Raw genomic sequence first — 14,308 nt, 5'->3', positions numbered from 1 at the left:
ATAGGAACAATGGATCTGAATTGAAGGGAAATGCCAGTAGTTCAGAGACCGGACATCAGAATTTCCCTACATTGGTGCCAGACTGGGATTTCTGTGCATGCATTTGTGACTATTCCACTTGAATAACATGTTCACTGTTATACTTACTTGAATCCAGCCTAGAGTTGTTTTCTCATTTCAGTTAAGAAGAATAATATAAAGGATTAATATATGAGGCATGTTTAGATTATTTTTAATAAGTTCATTCAAATGTTTTAAATACTTTAAACATTTTAGTTTCTTTGCATAAGGCAATATTTAAAAAATATCTGACTGGTTTGATGAATTGATAATAGTTTGGAATATTTCTGGATGTTTTAGAATGTCTGAAACAGTCCCAGTGTTTTGACAGCTTTGTCTGCTGTCTAACTTGGAGGTTAGCTTAGTCATTTGTAACTGCTTTTCCAGTTTTATGTGAGTCCTGTTCCAATCACCCAAATGATGTAATTTATTAAACAGTCTGTCTTCATCCAGCACAACCTTAGCAGGTGATGAAATAATCTATGCTTGAACTTTATTCAGAAAACAATGGTACATTGTTCTCTGAACCACACAATTCAGGACAACAGCCATTAGCACAGGCAAAGATGCTCTTCATATCCAATGCTCCCGAGCTTCAGTTAGCATTTCTGTTTCCAGTATTAGTCAGCAGGTAGCTTTTCAAAATGATTGGCAATTAAATAATAATTATCTTACATGAATTTCATCTTAGCTTTTTGGTGTAACCGTATACCCAGTAGAATTTTTGTTCAGACTGCCGAACTTCACCACATTTAGAATTGCTGCATGAGTAGACAGATGAAACACCCCATCAGCATGACTGGATTCAAATTCAGACATGGGAGATGAAAGGGAATTGTGCTAATTGATTTCACCCGCTCCCATTTCTAATACCGCTTCAGATCTCACTGTTCTGAACATATTGCAAGTTGCTATCGTCTTTGTCAGTTTTGAAGTGATATTGCACTTCTTTCATTATTATCCGTGCAACTAGTTACGTACAATTACAACAGGAATTCTGCAGATGCTGGAAATTCAAGCAACACACACAAAAGTTGCTGGTGAACGCAGCAGGCCAGGCAGCATCTCTAGGAAGAGGTGCAGTCGACGTTTCAGGCCGAGACCCTTCATCAGGACTAACTGAAGGAAGAGTGACGTTTCAGGCCGAGACCCTTCGTCAGGACTAACTGAAGGAAGAGTGACGTTTCAGGCCGAGACCCTTCGTCAGGACTAACTGAAGGAAGAGTAACGTTTCAGGCCGAGACCCTTTGTCAGGAAGTTAGTCCTGACGAAGGGTCTCAGCCTGAAACGTCGACTGCACCTCTTCCTAGAGATGCTGCCTGGCCTGCTGCATTCACCAGCAACTTTTGTGTGTGTTACGTACAATTACTATAGTTTACAGGGAAAATAATTACATTGAATAGGTAAGTCACCCTTAAGACACCAGCTTACCTATGCCTGAACAAGGATATTTGTTTGGATTACATCCATGTCTTGTTTGTGGATTTGGTTTGGAGACAAAGTTCTGGAAATCATGTCTCTGGGTGCTTTCCAAGCTGTAACTTGGGATATGCTGCATCAGACTGGGTGTTTCATGCACCATCCACTGAAACTTGAACAAAATGAGGTTACTGCAAAGTAATGTTTATTATTCTTCCTTACAGATGTGCTAAGGCCACTCCTATTTACACCATGCAATGTTCCTGCACTCTGCCTACAGACCTGCTAACATGCAAATGCTCGAATGACTGGAAATAGGAAATGAAGAATTATGTTAATCCTTGTATCTTCCTCTGATGTATAAATGGTGCAATTTTGATCCATGACCTATCATAACATACACTTTATTGATGTTGTCTCTATATCACTGTTTCTCTTCAATTTCTTCCTGTCTGTTTTCACTTAACTTTAAAATTAAGGACAAGGCAATTGGATTTGAATTGACTGTAAAATATAACTGATACCAGTATAATTTACTAGCCTTGCTTGATGAAATACTTGAATATTTACCTACCCTTTGAAAAATAAAATGTATATGATTTATTTCTATCATATCTTTGATGTTATCTTTCTGTTTATAATTTGGATTTATATTATCTGGACAGTGTTTTAGATAATTTTATGAGAAAACTCCTTAAACAATTTCAGTTTATAGTCATAAACTCAAGTTGTTTTTCCTTTACTCAAAACTGATTCTCATCAAGGTGAGGTTCATGTTGCTTTTACAACCCAGTTTTAGATAAACCTCATTTAATGTCTCTTTGTTTGGCTTAGCATTTGTTTATGTAATTAAACTGCTGCAATACACTGTGGAATAGAAACAAAAATTGTTCAGATGAGAAATAGATTTTCAGACCATATGAAACAAGTGAAGAATAGTTATATGGGTATAACATTAAAGGAAGAGTACACTGTTTATATAAGGCAGAATAATTAAAATATTCCTTTGTGTACACAAGCAATACACACAAAATGCTGGTGGAACGCAGCAGTCCAGGCAGCATCTATAGGAAGAAGTACAGTCGACGTTTTGGGCTGAGAACCTTCGTCATGACTAACTAACTGAAAGAAGAGATAGTAAGAGATTGAAAATGGGAGGGGGAGGGGGAGATCCGAAATGATAGGAGAAGACAGGAGGGGGAGGGATGGAGCTAAGAGCTGGAAAGTTGATTGGCAAAAGGGATAGGAGGCTGGAGAAGGGAGAGGATCATGGGACGGGAGGACTAGGGAGAAAGAAAAGGGGGAGGGGAGCATCAGAGGAAGATGGAGAGCGGGCAAGAAGTTATTGTGAGAGGGACAGAGAGAGAAAAAAGCGAGAGAAGGAAGAAAGGGGGAAAATAATAAATAAATAAATAAGGGATGGGGTAAGAAGGGGAGGAGGGGCATTAATAGAAGTTAGAGAAATCGATATTCATGCCATCAGGTTGGAGGCTACCCAGACAGAATATATGGTGTTGTTCCTCCAACCTGAGTGTGGCTTCATCTTGACAGTAGAGGAGGCCGTGGATAGACATATCAGAATGGGAATGGGACGTGGAATTAAAATGTGTGGCCACTGGGAGATCCTGCTTTCTCTGGCAGACAGAGCGTAGGTGTTCAGCGAAACGGTCTCCCAGTCTGTGTCGGGTCTCACCAATACAAAGAAGGCCGCAATGGGAGCACCGAACGCAGTATATCACCCCCGCCAACTCACAGGTGAAGTGTCACCTCACCTGGAATGACTGTCTGGGGCCCTGAATAGTGGTGAGGGAGGAGGTGTAAGGGCAGGTGTAGTACTTGTTCCGCTTACAAGGATAAGTGCCGGGAGGGAGATCGGTGGGAAGGGATGGGGGGACGAATGGACAAGGCAGTTGCGTAGGGAGCGATCCCTGCAGAAAACGGTGGGGGGCGGGGGGGGATGGAAAGACCCGACGCAGACCGGGAGATCGTTTCGCTGAACACCTACGCTCTGTCCGCCAGAGAAAGCAGGATCTCCCAGTGGCCACACATTTTAATTCCACATCCCATTCCCATTCTGATATGTCAATCCATGGCCTCCTCTACTGTCAAGATGAAGCCACGCTCAAGTTGGAGGAACAACACCTTATATTCCATCTCGGTAGCCTCCAACCTGATGGCATGAACATTGACTTCTCTAAATTCTGCTAATGCCCCTCCTCCCCTTCTTACCTCATCCCTTATTTATTTATTTATTTATTTATTATTTATTTTCCCCTTTATTACCTTCTCTCTCTCTTTTTTCTCTCTCTGTCCCTCTCACAATAACTCCTTGCCTGCTCTCCATCTTCCCCTGGTGCTCCCCTCCCCCTTTCTTTCTCCCCAGGCCTCCCATCCCATGATCCTTTCCCTTCTCCAGCCTTGTATCCCTTTTGCCTATCACCTGTCCAGCTCTTAGCTCCATCCCTCCCCCTCCTGTCTTCTCCTATCATTTTGGATCTCCCCCCCACTTTCAATCTCTTACTGTCTCTTCTTTCAGTTAGTCCTGACGAAGGGTCTTGGCCCAAAACATCGACTGTACTTCTCCCTATAGATGCTGCCTGGCCTGCTGCGTTCCACCAGCATTTTGTGTGTGTTGCTTGAATTTCCAGCATCTGCTGATTTCCTCGTGTTTGCCTTTGTATACACATTGCTTACCTGATCTGACATTGTAGCTTTAGTTTCCATATATGCAAAAGGCTCATTTATAAATCTTGAATTTGTTCTGATACATCTTGCATAATGTGGCTGAGGTTTATGACGATTTGGTGACCTTGGACGTTGAGAGAGACGCTTTGTGCTGTCCTGGATTCTGCTAAATATTCCTGAAGGGTCAGGGCTGAAACCATACCAACAAAACTGTTAATTAATTGTTTGCTTAGACAAGTTGAACAGCAAAAATAAACAAATAAACAGAATAATTTATGCCCATTTTAAGGCCAATGCATTTTACAACTAATTTATCTCATCCCAAGTATAATATACAGTCTCCAACAGAGGAGGTTGGCAATTAGCTTGTTGCTAAGCATTTCTGCGATGTCTCAAATATGCCAATTCTGAAAGCAGGAGTGAGTGCTTGAGGGTAAGAAAACTTTTACCTCAAATATGCCAATGAAAGGAATGATGGAGATGAGGAATAGGATGCAAGTAGCATGAATGAGAACAGCTTGAAGAGGAAAGCAGAAAAATGAGAGAAAGACAATGGCTAGGACAGAGATGGGCTCAGGCTATGTTTAGTTTGCTGGGCAAATGATAGAGCAGGGAGGCAACTGAATGAACTGTTTTCAGAATTAACATACTAACACATTTCCAAAGTACCTAGCAACAAGTTATCTGCCCACCTCCTTCATCAGAGACTTCACATAATATATGAAATCACAAATTATTTCCAACACAGAGGAAATTTCATAAACATAAATAATAATGCTTATTTGCATCATGAAAAACTTCTAATGCTGTGACAAAGGAAATAATACTCTTGAAAAATTAATGGAAATCATAAAAAAGGAAATGATTAGTGGTAAACTAAAAACCAACCTTGCCTTAAGGATAGTGATATGGGTTGAAAAGGATAGTATTTGCTGGAGATACGTGAAGAAACAGATTTTTCATGAGATCTGGAAAGAGTTGAGAATATAACTAGCTAAGCATCCTAAATGGGAAGTTTCCAATTTATGCAAGGCCACAGCAGAGCAATTTCTCTGTGTATATGACAACAATGGGCCACATGGCTAGTATTCTGCATTACTTCCAAAGTGCAAACTAACAAATACAATCTCCATCCAAGCTCTTACAGTGGCAGTCCTCAACATGAGTTGCACGGATGGTATGTTGCCTCCCAGGTGCCAGGGTCAGTGACGACTCAGATCGCGTCTATAGCATTTTGGAGAGGGAGGGGGAGCAGCCAGATGTCTTGGTACACATTGGTACCAATGACATAGAAAGGAAAAGCAATGAGGTCCTGAAGAGAGAATTTAGAGAGCTAGGTAGAAAGCTGAGAAACAGGACCTCCGTGGTAGTAATTTCTGGATTGCTACCTGTGCCACACGCCAGTGAGGGTAGAAACAGGATGATTTGGCAGATAAATGTGTGGCTGAGAAGCTGGTGCAGGGGGCAGCTTCAGGATCTTGGAACATTGGGATCTCTTCTGGGGGAGATACGACCTGTAAAAAAGTTGCACCTGAACCTGAGGGGGACCAATATTCTCATGGGCAGATTTGTTAGAGCTTTTGGGGAGGGTTTAAACTAATTTGGCAGGGGGGAGTGAAGTGACTCAGGATAGGATGGATGGTAAAAAACGAAGACAGCAGGCAGTCAGACTGTCAGGAAAGGCAGGCAGATGATAGGACAAAATTGCAGTCAGCAGGGTGAATATCAGCAAATTAAGGAAGCAGCATCAAAAAAGGGCAGCAAATACAGTACTCAGAGTGTTATATCTCAATGCATACAGTATAAGAAATAAGGTGGATGATCTTGTTGCACTTTTACAGATTGTCAGGTATGATATTGGGGTCATCACTGAATCGTGGCTGAAGAATGGCTGTAATTAGGAGTTGAATGTCCAAGCTTATACATTGTATCAGAGGGATAGGAAGGTGGGCAGAGGGGGTGGCATGGCTCTGCTGGTAAAGAATGGCATCAAATCATTACAAAGATGTAACATAGGATCGGAAGATGTTAAACCATTGTGAGTTGATTTAAGAAACTGCAAGGGGAAAATAACCCTGATGGCAGTTATATATCCATGGTATTACAGGAAAGTTACTGGCATAGTTAGAGCATTGTCTGATTGGTAGGAGGCAGCGAATGGGAATAAAAGGATCCTCTTCTGGTCGGCTGCCAGTGACTAGCAATGTTTCACAGGGGTCGGTGTTGGAACCACTTCTTTTTATGCTGTATATCAATGATTTAGATGATGGAATAGATGGCTTTGTTGCCAAGCTTGCAGATGATATGAAGATTGGTAGAGGGGCAGGTAGTGTTGTTGAAACAGGTGGGCTGCAGAAGGACTTAGACAGATTAGGAGAATGGGCAAGAAAGTGAAAAATGAAATACAATGTTGGAAAATGCATGGTCATGCACTTTGGTAGAAGAAATAAATGTGCAGACTATTTTCTAAACGGGGAGAAAATCTAAAAATCTGAGACGCAGAGGGACCTGGAGTCCTTGTGTAGAACACCCTAGAAGTTAACCTGCAGGTTGAGTCCGTGGTGAGGAAGGCAAATGTAACGTTAGCATTCATTTCGAAAGGTCAAGATTATAAGAGCAAATATGTGATGCTGAGGCTTTATAAGGCAGTTTGAGGCCTCACCTTGAGAATTGTGAACAGTTTTGGGCTCCTTATCTAAGAAAAGATGTGCTGGCATTGGAGAGGGTTCAGGGGATGTTCACAAGGATGATTCTGGGAATGAAAGGGTTATCATATGAGGAATGTTTGATAGCTCTGGGCCTGTACATACTGGAACTTAGAAGGATGAAAGGGGATCTCACTGAAACCATTCGACTGTTGAAAGGCCTGGACAGAGTAGATGTGGAAAGGTTGTTTCCCATGGTGGGGGAGACTAGGACGAGAGGGCACAGCCTCAGAATAGAGGGGTGTCCATTTAAAACAGAGATGCAGAGAAATTTCTTTAGCCAGAGGGGGAAGAATTTAGGGAATTTGTTACCACAGGCAGCTGTGGAGGCTAGGTTGTTGGTGTATTTAAACTGGAGATTAATAGGTTCTTGATTGGACACGGCATCAAAGGTTACGGCGAGAAGGCCGGAGAGTGGTGCTGAGGAGGGGGAAAAAAAGGATCAGCCATGATTAAATGGTGGACTCAATGGGGTTAAATATCCTAATTCTGCTCCCATGTCTTATGGTCTTCAAGTACTAACAACCTTGGTTGTGAGTAGGTGCAGGAACTACATTGATTCAATCCAGGATGGGATGTAGTGATCTGAGCAGTGCAGGGGCACCTGGCAAGGATCTAAATAATCACCATCTTCCTTCCTTTGACCCTAGACGGGAAAAAGCCTGTCTTATCCGCAACATTAGCTATTGGGACCACCAGTTACAGTGGCATGGGTAAAGGTGGGTCCTTAATTTATACTGAGGCAGACCATCTTCTTGTTAATGCTATTCATACATTTTGCTGAAAGTGTCGCAATTGGATAAGTAAATTAAGTGACTGTGCAACTTCATGCAAATAATTGTGAAGTCCACTCTCCTCTCCTGTAAGATTCCTTCTTCTCCAGTCCTTCGCTTTGTCCACTTATCGCCTCCCAACTTCTTACTTCATCGCCCTTCCCCCACCCACCTGGCTTTACCTATCACCTTCTAGCTTGTCCTCCCTCCCCTCCCCCCACCATATTATTTTGGCACCTTCCCCCTCCCCTTTCGTCCGGCTGGAGGGTCTGGGCATGAAATGTTGACTGTGTTTGTTCATTTCCATAGATGCTGCCTGACCTGCTGAGTTCCTTCAGCATTTTGTGTGTGTAGCTCTGGACTTCCAGCACCCGCACAATCTCGTGTTTATGAATTGTGAAGTAATAGCTGTTGGGTCGTCAAATTCTAATAGGACGTAAAGAGTAAATGACTGGAACCTTGGGAGCAATTGTACAGGCAGATCTTAAAGTACAAGTCCCTATCTGTCTGAAAGTGGCAACGCAGATGGAAAAAGTAGTGAGGATGTCCTTTTGGTATACCTTCCCTTTATAAGGCTGATGCGTTCAGAATAAGGGGTGGGATATCATATTGCAATGGCCTTAAGTATTGGTTTAATAACTTTGACTCTCCCTCTGGCTTTAAAGAGATCACTCTTTCTGAAGGAAGAGGACATGATCTAATTTTCCTTCAACTCATATGGGCAGGCAATATTGCCACAGCTACATACCCATAGTGCTAACTTCCCTGTATTGCAGACAGTCTGCGAAGTCCTTAGGGAATCCTCCAATGCACAAAGAGCATGTCCCAATGGCTTATGCTCCTCACCAGTTGTGTCCAACCACCCCCCCTCCCGCAATCTCAGCTGGAACTGTGTTGCTTGTACTGTCCCTTTGAGAATCTGCGGGTGAGATTTCACCCACTGTGCTACATGCTGAGAACTGTGAGAACTCTCACTTTATCGACAGGGAACACCAAACTGATAACAATGACGAAAAGCAGACAGTGCTGTTCTTTGAAACTTGCAAATTAATTCCTCAATTTTCATATGACTTTTGCAGCATTAGGGTAACTAAGTTTCTGAATGTCTGAATTTGTTGCCCACATGTTTGGCCGATACTCCGTCCAATATCAACATAATTAAACTGAATCATCATCAAATTGCTATTTGAGTGTTTTGGCTGTGCACTCTAAACCATTTGAATTTGATTGAAAAAAACAAAAAATACTCCAAAACAAGAAGCATGAAAATCTGATAAGTAACTATGCTTGATTTTTTAAAAAAAGTATTTGACAAAGGTACTCTTCTGCACCTTAGTGGGTGACTGAGTAATTAGTATATGCTTTACATTCTTCATCAGGAAAGCAGGAATCTTAAGACATGGTGATCCATTTCCACTTCAACTCGATTCCAGCATTGAATCATCAATATAAAAATCATAGATCAAGCAGAGGCCTACATTGCACAGCCTGCCAGTGTAAGCACTTTCTGACTTACAACTATGAAACAATTATTGCTTGCTGTTAACATTTTTTATTTCAATACTTCCCAGCTCTACCAGTGATGAACTTGGGCTGCATTATTTAAATCAATCCTGACTAGGGAAATTGCTGTTCTGGCAATTTGCACGGCTGGGAGATGAGCTCGGCTCCTGGCCATTAGATGGCAAACACATCGAGTGGGGACATGATGATCTTTGCTCTCAAAATATGTAAAAGAACTTTTCACAAATTTGTAAAGTGCCTGGTCTGATCTATAGATTTTAGTGGAATTTTGGCAGCTCAAGCGTATTGTACTCTGTGCACATTGAAGCCAAAGGTTGCTACCCTGGGGGAAATGGCATTGGTGTACTCAGTAATCAAGAGAGAACCAAATTCCAGAGTAATACTGTCACTTTTTCAGCAAGTTCCATTTTGCTGGAGATAAAAATGGAATTTTAATTCAACCCTCTGAAACAGTCAAAGCTATGCACCTAAAGAAAGGAAACGGGGATATCAGGATAGGAATTAAAACATCATAAAATAATATCTATATTACAGAAAATAATCATAAAAGGCAGGTATTTGGACCACACGATGGAAATGGCCAATGCGTCAACAATAATAGAGTTTGAAAGGTAGTGGAAGACAAAAAACACAGTACTGATGACGTAACTCTCTACTCCTGAATAGTATAACAGCCACAAGAACAGAACGAATGTTTTTATGACAAAATAACACTGGGAGTCCAACTGCTTTCTGCCTTTACTCTCTTTCAGTCCATCAAACTCTCAATCACTGAACATAGCTTTCTGGCCCGACCTTAGCTGATATTGTCAACCTCTATAGTATGGTACTGTGTCTGTCCCCTTTCAGACCCATTTTTTGTCAGCTTGCTCCTAAAAAAAAGTCGATCTCAATGCCTCTAATTTTCCTGCACTGATCTAGTACCAGTCTGTACTAGGTGACTGCTCAAAATCTAATGTCCTCTATGCTCTTCCCTCTGGTTTTTGAAGTGTTTCTAAATATTTCTGATGGAAACATTAAAAAAAATTCAATTAGATTTAAATAACTTTAATTAGTACCATTTTAAAACACAAACAAATAATTAAAACACTCAAAAACTCAACACTGGCAAATGAAGTGAAATAATTCATCTCTTCTTAATTCTTGCTTAATTTTTCCACACAGGGTCATCAACACTATTCAATAACCATCCAATGCTGAGAGGTTGAATGCAAGGTGGTGTCAGAATTCCACATGATCAAAAACAGCAGTGTTTGACTGAGTCTGTAAGGATGTCAAAGAACTGCTGAGGCCCTAACTACTAATAAATTGTGGTTCCCCATGCAACTGTGACTGCCTGATTCCATCAATTTCTGGGGAAAAAAAAATTTGTTTCTCATAATAAATTATTTTCCACTGCCGATCCTTATGCAACACAAATTTTTCACTGTACCTTGGTACATGTGAAACAATCTAACAATACCAATACTGTACCAATACATAAGCCATCTCCTTGGCAACTGCCCGTGGCTAATCTATATTGTTTGCATCCTTTGTGTCATATTTGACCTGGAGATAAGCATTTGAGCTGATGTTCACATTGGCAGTAAGATTGTATTCTTCAGCAATTTTCATGCTACCTCACTCTGCCTCAGGTTTATCTGCTGCTGACACCATCATCCATGTTTCATTCTGCACAGACCTATCTCTTCCAATGCATTCCATAATGTTAAACATTAAAAATAGCTGCCCAGATACTGACATACCAAATTTTGTATACCTATCATCACACTCCATGCTTTCTCCCTTACACGGACAGCATTTCACTTCCAAGTTCCTCATCAGTGTTTTCAATTCACTTCATGGGCCTTGTTCCTCTCTGTATTTGTAATATCATCTACTCACACAACCCTTTAAAAGATCTACACTCCTCCAAATCTGGCACTTGGCCCATTCTTGTTTTCACAAGATCCATCATACTTTCAACTGCCAGAGCCCATACCTCTCTTACTTCTTTACCTCAATTTTCTCCATTAAGAAAGTCCTTTAAAACTACTACTTTGACCAAACCATTGGCTTTCTGCCCAGATATCTCTCCCTTTACTTGGCTTAGCATTAAAATTCACTGGATAAGAACTTAATGAAAAACATTCTGATGTTTTATTATAAAAATGGTTGAAAAGTAAAAGCATTTGTTGTTGCAGATGGGTTCTTTACTCTGAAATGTTTGTAGATTGCTGGTGCTTTTAGACACTGGTTCTCATTTGAATTACACTGTCCGTTACTTGCCAACAATCAAAATGATAAAATCTATTGTATAAATGTGTGACAGTACTAATGCTGATGTGATATTATTTCATACCCATATAATCAATAAATATGCATTACTCTAGCTAATAAACTCGAAGATAATGTGATACAATTCTACATCAGTCTCTCTCTGGATCATATGAAATTTATGAATACTCAGCATAGTACAAATTATAAGTGCAAATGCACAGAGATTGAAGCACCTGTATTAAGTAATAGTCTCGGCAACACCACATAAACAATAACACATAGGAACTAACACTTCCTTTGGCCAATGTCCGCTTGGAGAGGCAACTTGCCAAATTATAAATTTCAGAGAACTGAAATATAGCAGACCAACATATGGTTAAGATATCATCAGGCTGGTTTTCAAACTGAGAATTCTGGAACATCGAGAGAATTTCCTTAACACATCAGCCAATTCCACAGCATAATATCGGTGAAGACTGAAACTGTTAGTAACAGCTACACTGAGAAGCTGTCCTAGATCATTTAAAAATGTAATGGCTGCACAGACCAGTGAATATTTACAACAACCACACCCAACAGATGTTGGGGAATGGCCGATAAAATACAAAATCTGGTGCTCTCACAATCTCGTGGTCTCTGCAATCTAGGGTCTCAATCAATTTTCCTCACAAAAATAATGCATTTCCTGTTTAATGATTTTGGTATTCCCTGATAGCTTTAATTACTTGGAAAAACAATTCTGTATCATTCATCAAATGTCTTCGGCATTGCAGGAGACTTTATGTGGGAGAAATAAAATGTTCCCAATTTCCAAGTCAGACTGGCCATGGAAAGAGAAAAAGGAGTACTGAGAATAATGTCAAGGAAATGTATAAAAGTATAATAGAGAGAGAAGTAAACAAAAATTGGAAAAGCTAAGAAAAGAGAAATGATAAATGGTGCAGTGACCATTTATTGACAGATATGGTTTGCCACATTTAACATCAAGTTTGGTAAAAAAAAATGGGTCCCACTGGAAATAGCACACCTATTGTAGACCCCCATTTAAAATCTGTTTCTTTTGTAACTGCTAGTTAAATAGTCAGGCAGTAATAGAGCTTTCAGTTGACTCATACCATTGCAAGCATCTTCAGATGACTTCCTTGAAAACACAACATCGTTCGATGCCAGTATACCCATCAGAGTTAGATTTTAGTGATTAAATTTAAAATTCCCCATTTTATGGGTTCACAAGAGCTAATGTTTTTTCTTTTTGTGATCATATTTTCAGCTCCTTAGAATTGTGCATTCACACCTTTCTTCCTTTCCCCATTCCTTGTGTAGAATTATTACTTACACTAGCACAAATGCATACCATGTTACATTCCTGATACTATCAAACTCTGAATCACATATAACTAGCATTGTCACTTTGAATTCCTAAATATAGGATTGATTTAGTGAAGTAATGCGGCCCAGCTAATAGCCTGCCAGATCACCAGGTGAATGTTCCTTTCAGGCCTGTATGCATTTTGAAACCAGTTGATTCTCTCAGTCCCTGCAGTCCATAAAGTGAGGAAAAAGATGGTAGAATCATACTTTCCTCTGCAAATCATGCACTCTCATTACTTGGAGATAGATCACCATTATCATGACTAAATGTGGAAAAAGATACGCGTTTTCACCATATCTGTGCCTCTCATGACTTTATACACCTGTATTAAGGTGGCACTCAATCTCCTACATTCCAAGGATTAGAGTCCCAGTCTTCACATCCATCTTCCTATAAATCAGGCCGTCTGCTATCTGAATTATTACCCTAGTCCAAGCACCCAGGTGCCCTTATTAATAGAGTTAAGCAAGGATGTTTACTTAAAAATCAGTCCCTGTATTCAAGTACATGACCAGTAAGTTAAATAGTAAATCAGGGCATCATTTGGAAAATAGTGGTGCTTTTGCCCTCTCGTGTTTGTTGAGATTACAGGGTTTTATTTTCATTTATCGGCTAGTTCTCTACCCTTTATTAGTCTAGTTTGGAACAATGTTGGAGGAGTGCAGTACAGAGAGTATACCGGTTCTTCCTCCACCTTGCTCATTGATGAGACTGCTCGGAACATACTCACTACATATGGCTGGACACCGTTTGCTCTCCGCAAGCACGTTCCTGCCGATGCATTTTGTTGTCGGGGCTCGTGGGAATAAGTGATAACAGCCGCACTGAGCTCTGTCCGAAGTTTGCTCGCACAGCACTGGTAAAGTTCACCTGGCAAATTTCATGTTGCCTGCCAGTTGCTAAGCTACGCGACTGCGTCTGCAACCGGGCAACCAGGCAGGTCTGTATGCACAACGCTTTGCACCTCAGGAGCAACTTGGGAGATCCTGTTTTTCATGATCATGTGAGAGTGTGTGTATTTTAAACATTCTGAAGGTTACAAAATTCTTAATTATTCTGACTTTCGTTTCTTTATTTAGGTATTCTGCTCGGCTTTTGCATCGCTTTTAAAATCGAAGTGTTTTAAATGATTTTTTAAATAAAGAAAGCAAACTGTCATGTGGCACAACCTGTAGATCTCGTATTTAGTTCTGTTTGTATTTTACTGCGTTGGTGGGCGATATGCAATATATTCCAGCCTCGGCTGTCATTACCACTTCACACACCCTTTGCAGTCCACCGGAATGAAACGGGTTGAGTTTCAACCATCGCTCCCACCCATACCCCCGCCCCCATCCCACACCCAAGGGTTTCTAACACGGAGTTACTTTGGAAGTGATACAAATGGCAGGTAAGCTTGGGATTCAAAGTTGTGAGTAATATTTTCTTTCAAGGGCTGTGAAGACTGACGTCCCCTCAGAAAAGTCAAAAATATTGTGCAGCAAAGATGGCAAGAAGGACAGGCCGGTGAA

General features: G+C 40.8%; 1 long non-coding RNA gene and 1 pseudogene across 1 annotated transcript in view; one reads left to right on the top strand and one right to left on the bottom strand.

Annotated features, from left to right (window-relative positions):
* LOC140201997 (uncharacterized) overlaps positions 1-14,105 on the bottom strand; it is a 38,842-nt pseudogene extending 24,737 nt beyond the window's left edge.
* Positions 14,106-14,121: 16 nt separating this feature from the next.
* The window catches only part of LOC140202202 (uncharacterized), a 30,281-nt gene continuing 30,094 nt past the window's right edge, over positions 14,122-14,308 (top strand). Inside the window, exon 1 of the long non-coding RNA XR_011887035.1 lies at positions 14,122-14,187. This is a non-coding gene — a long non-coding RNA (uncharacterized lncRNA). The remainder of the gene's footprint in view (positions 14,188-14,308) is intronic.

This window comes from Mobula birostris, chromosome 8, assembly GCF_030028105.1.
Source record: "Mobula birostris isolate sMobBir1 chromosome 8, sMobBir1.hap1, whole genome shotgun sequence".
In the NCBI taxonomy this organism is placed as follows: domain Eukaryota; kingdom Metazoa; phylum Chordata; class Chondrichthyes; order Myliobatiformes; family Myliobatidae; genus Mobula; species Mobula birostris.
This window is presented reverse-complemented; position numbering and strand designations above follow the sequence as displayed.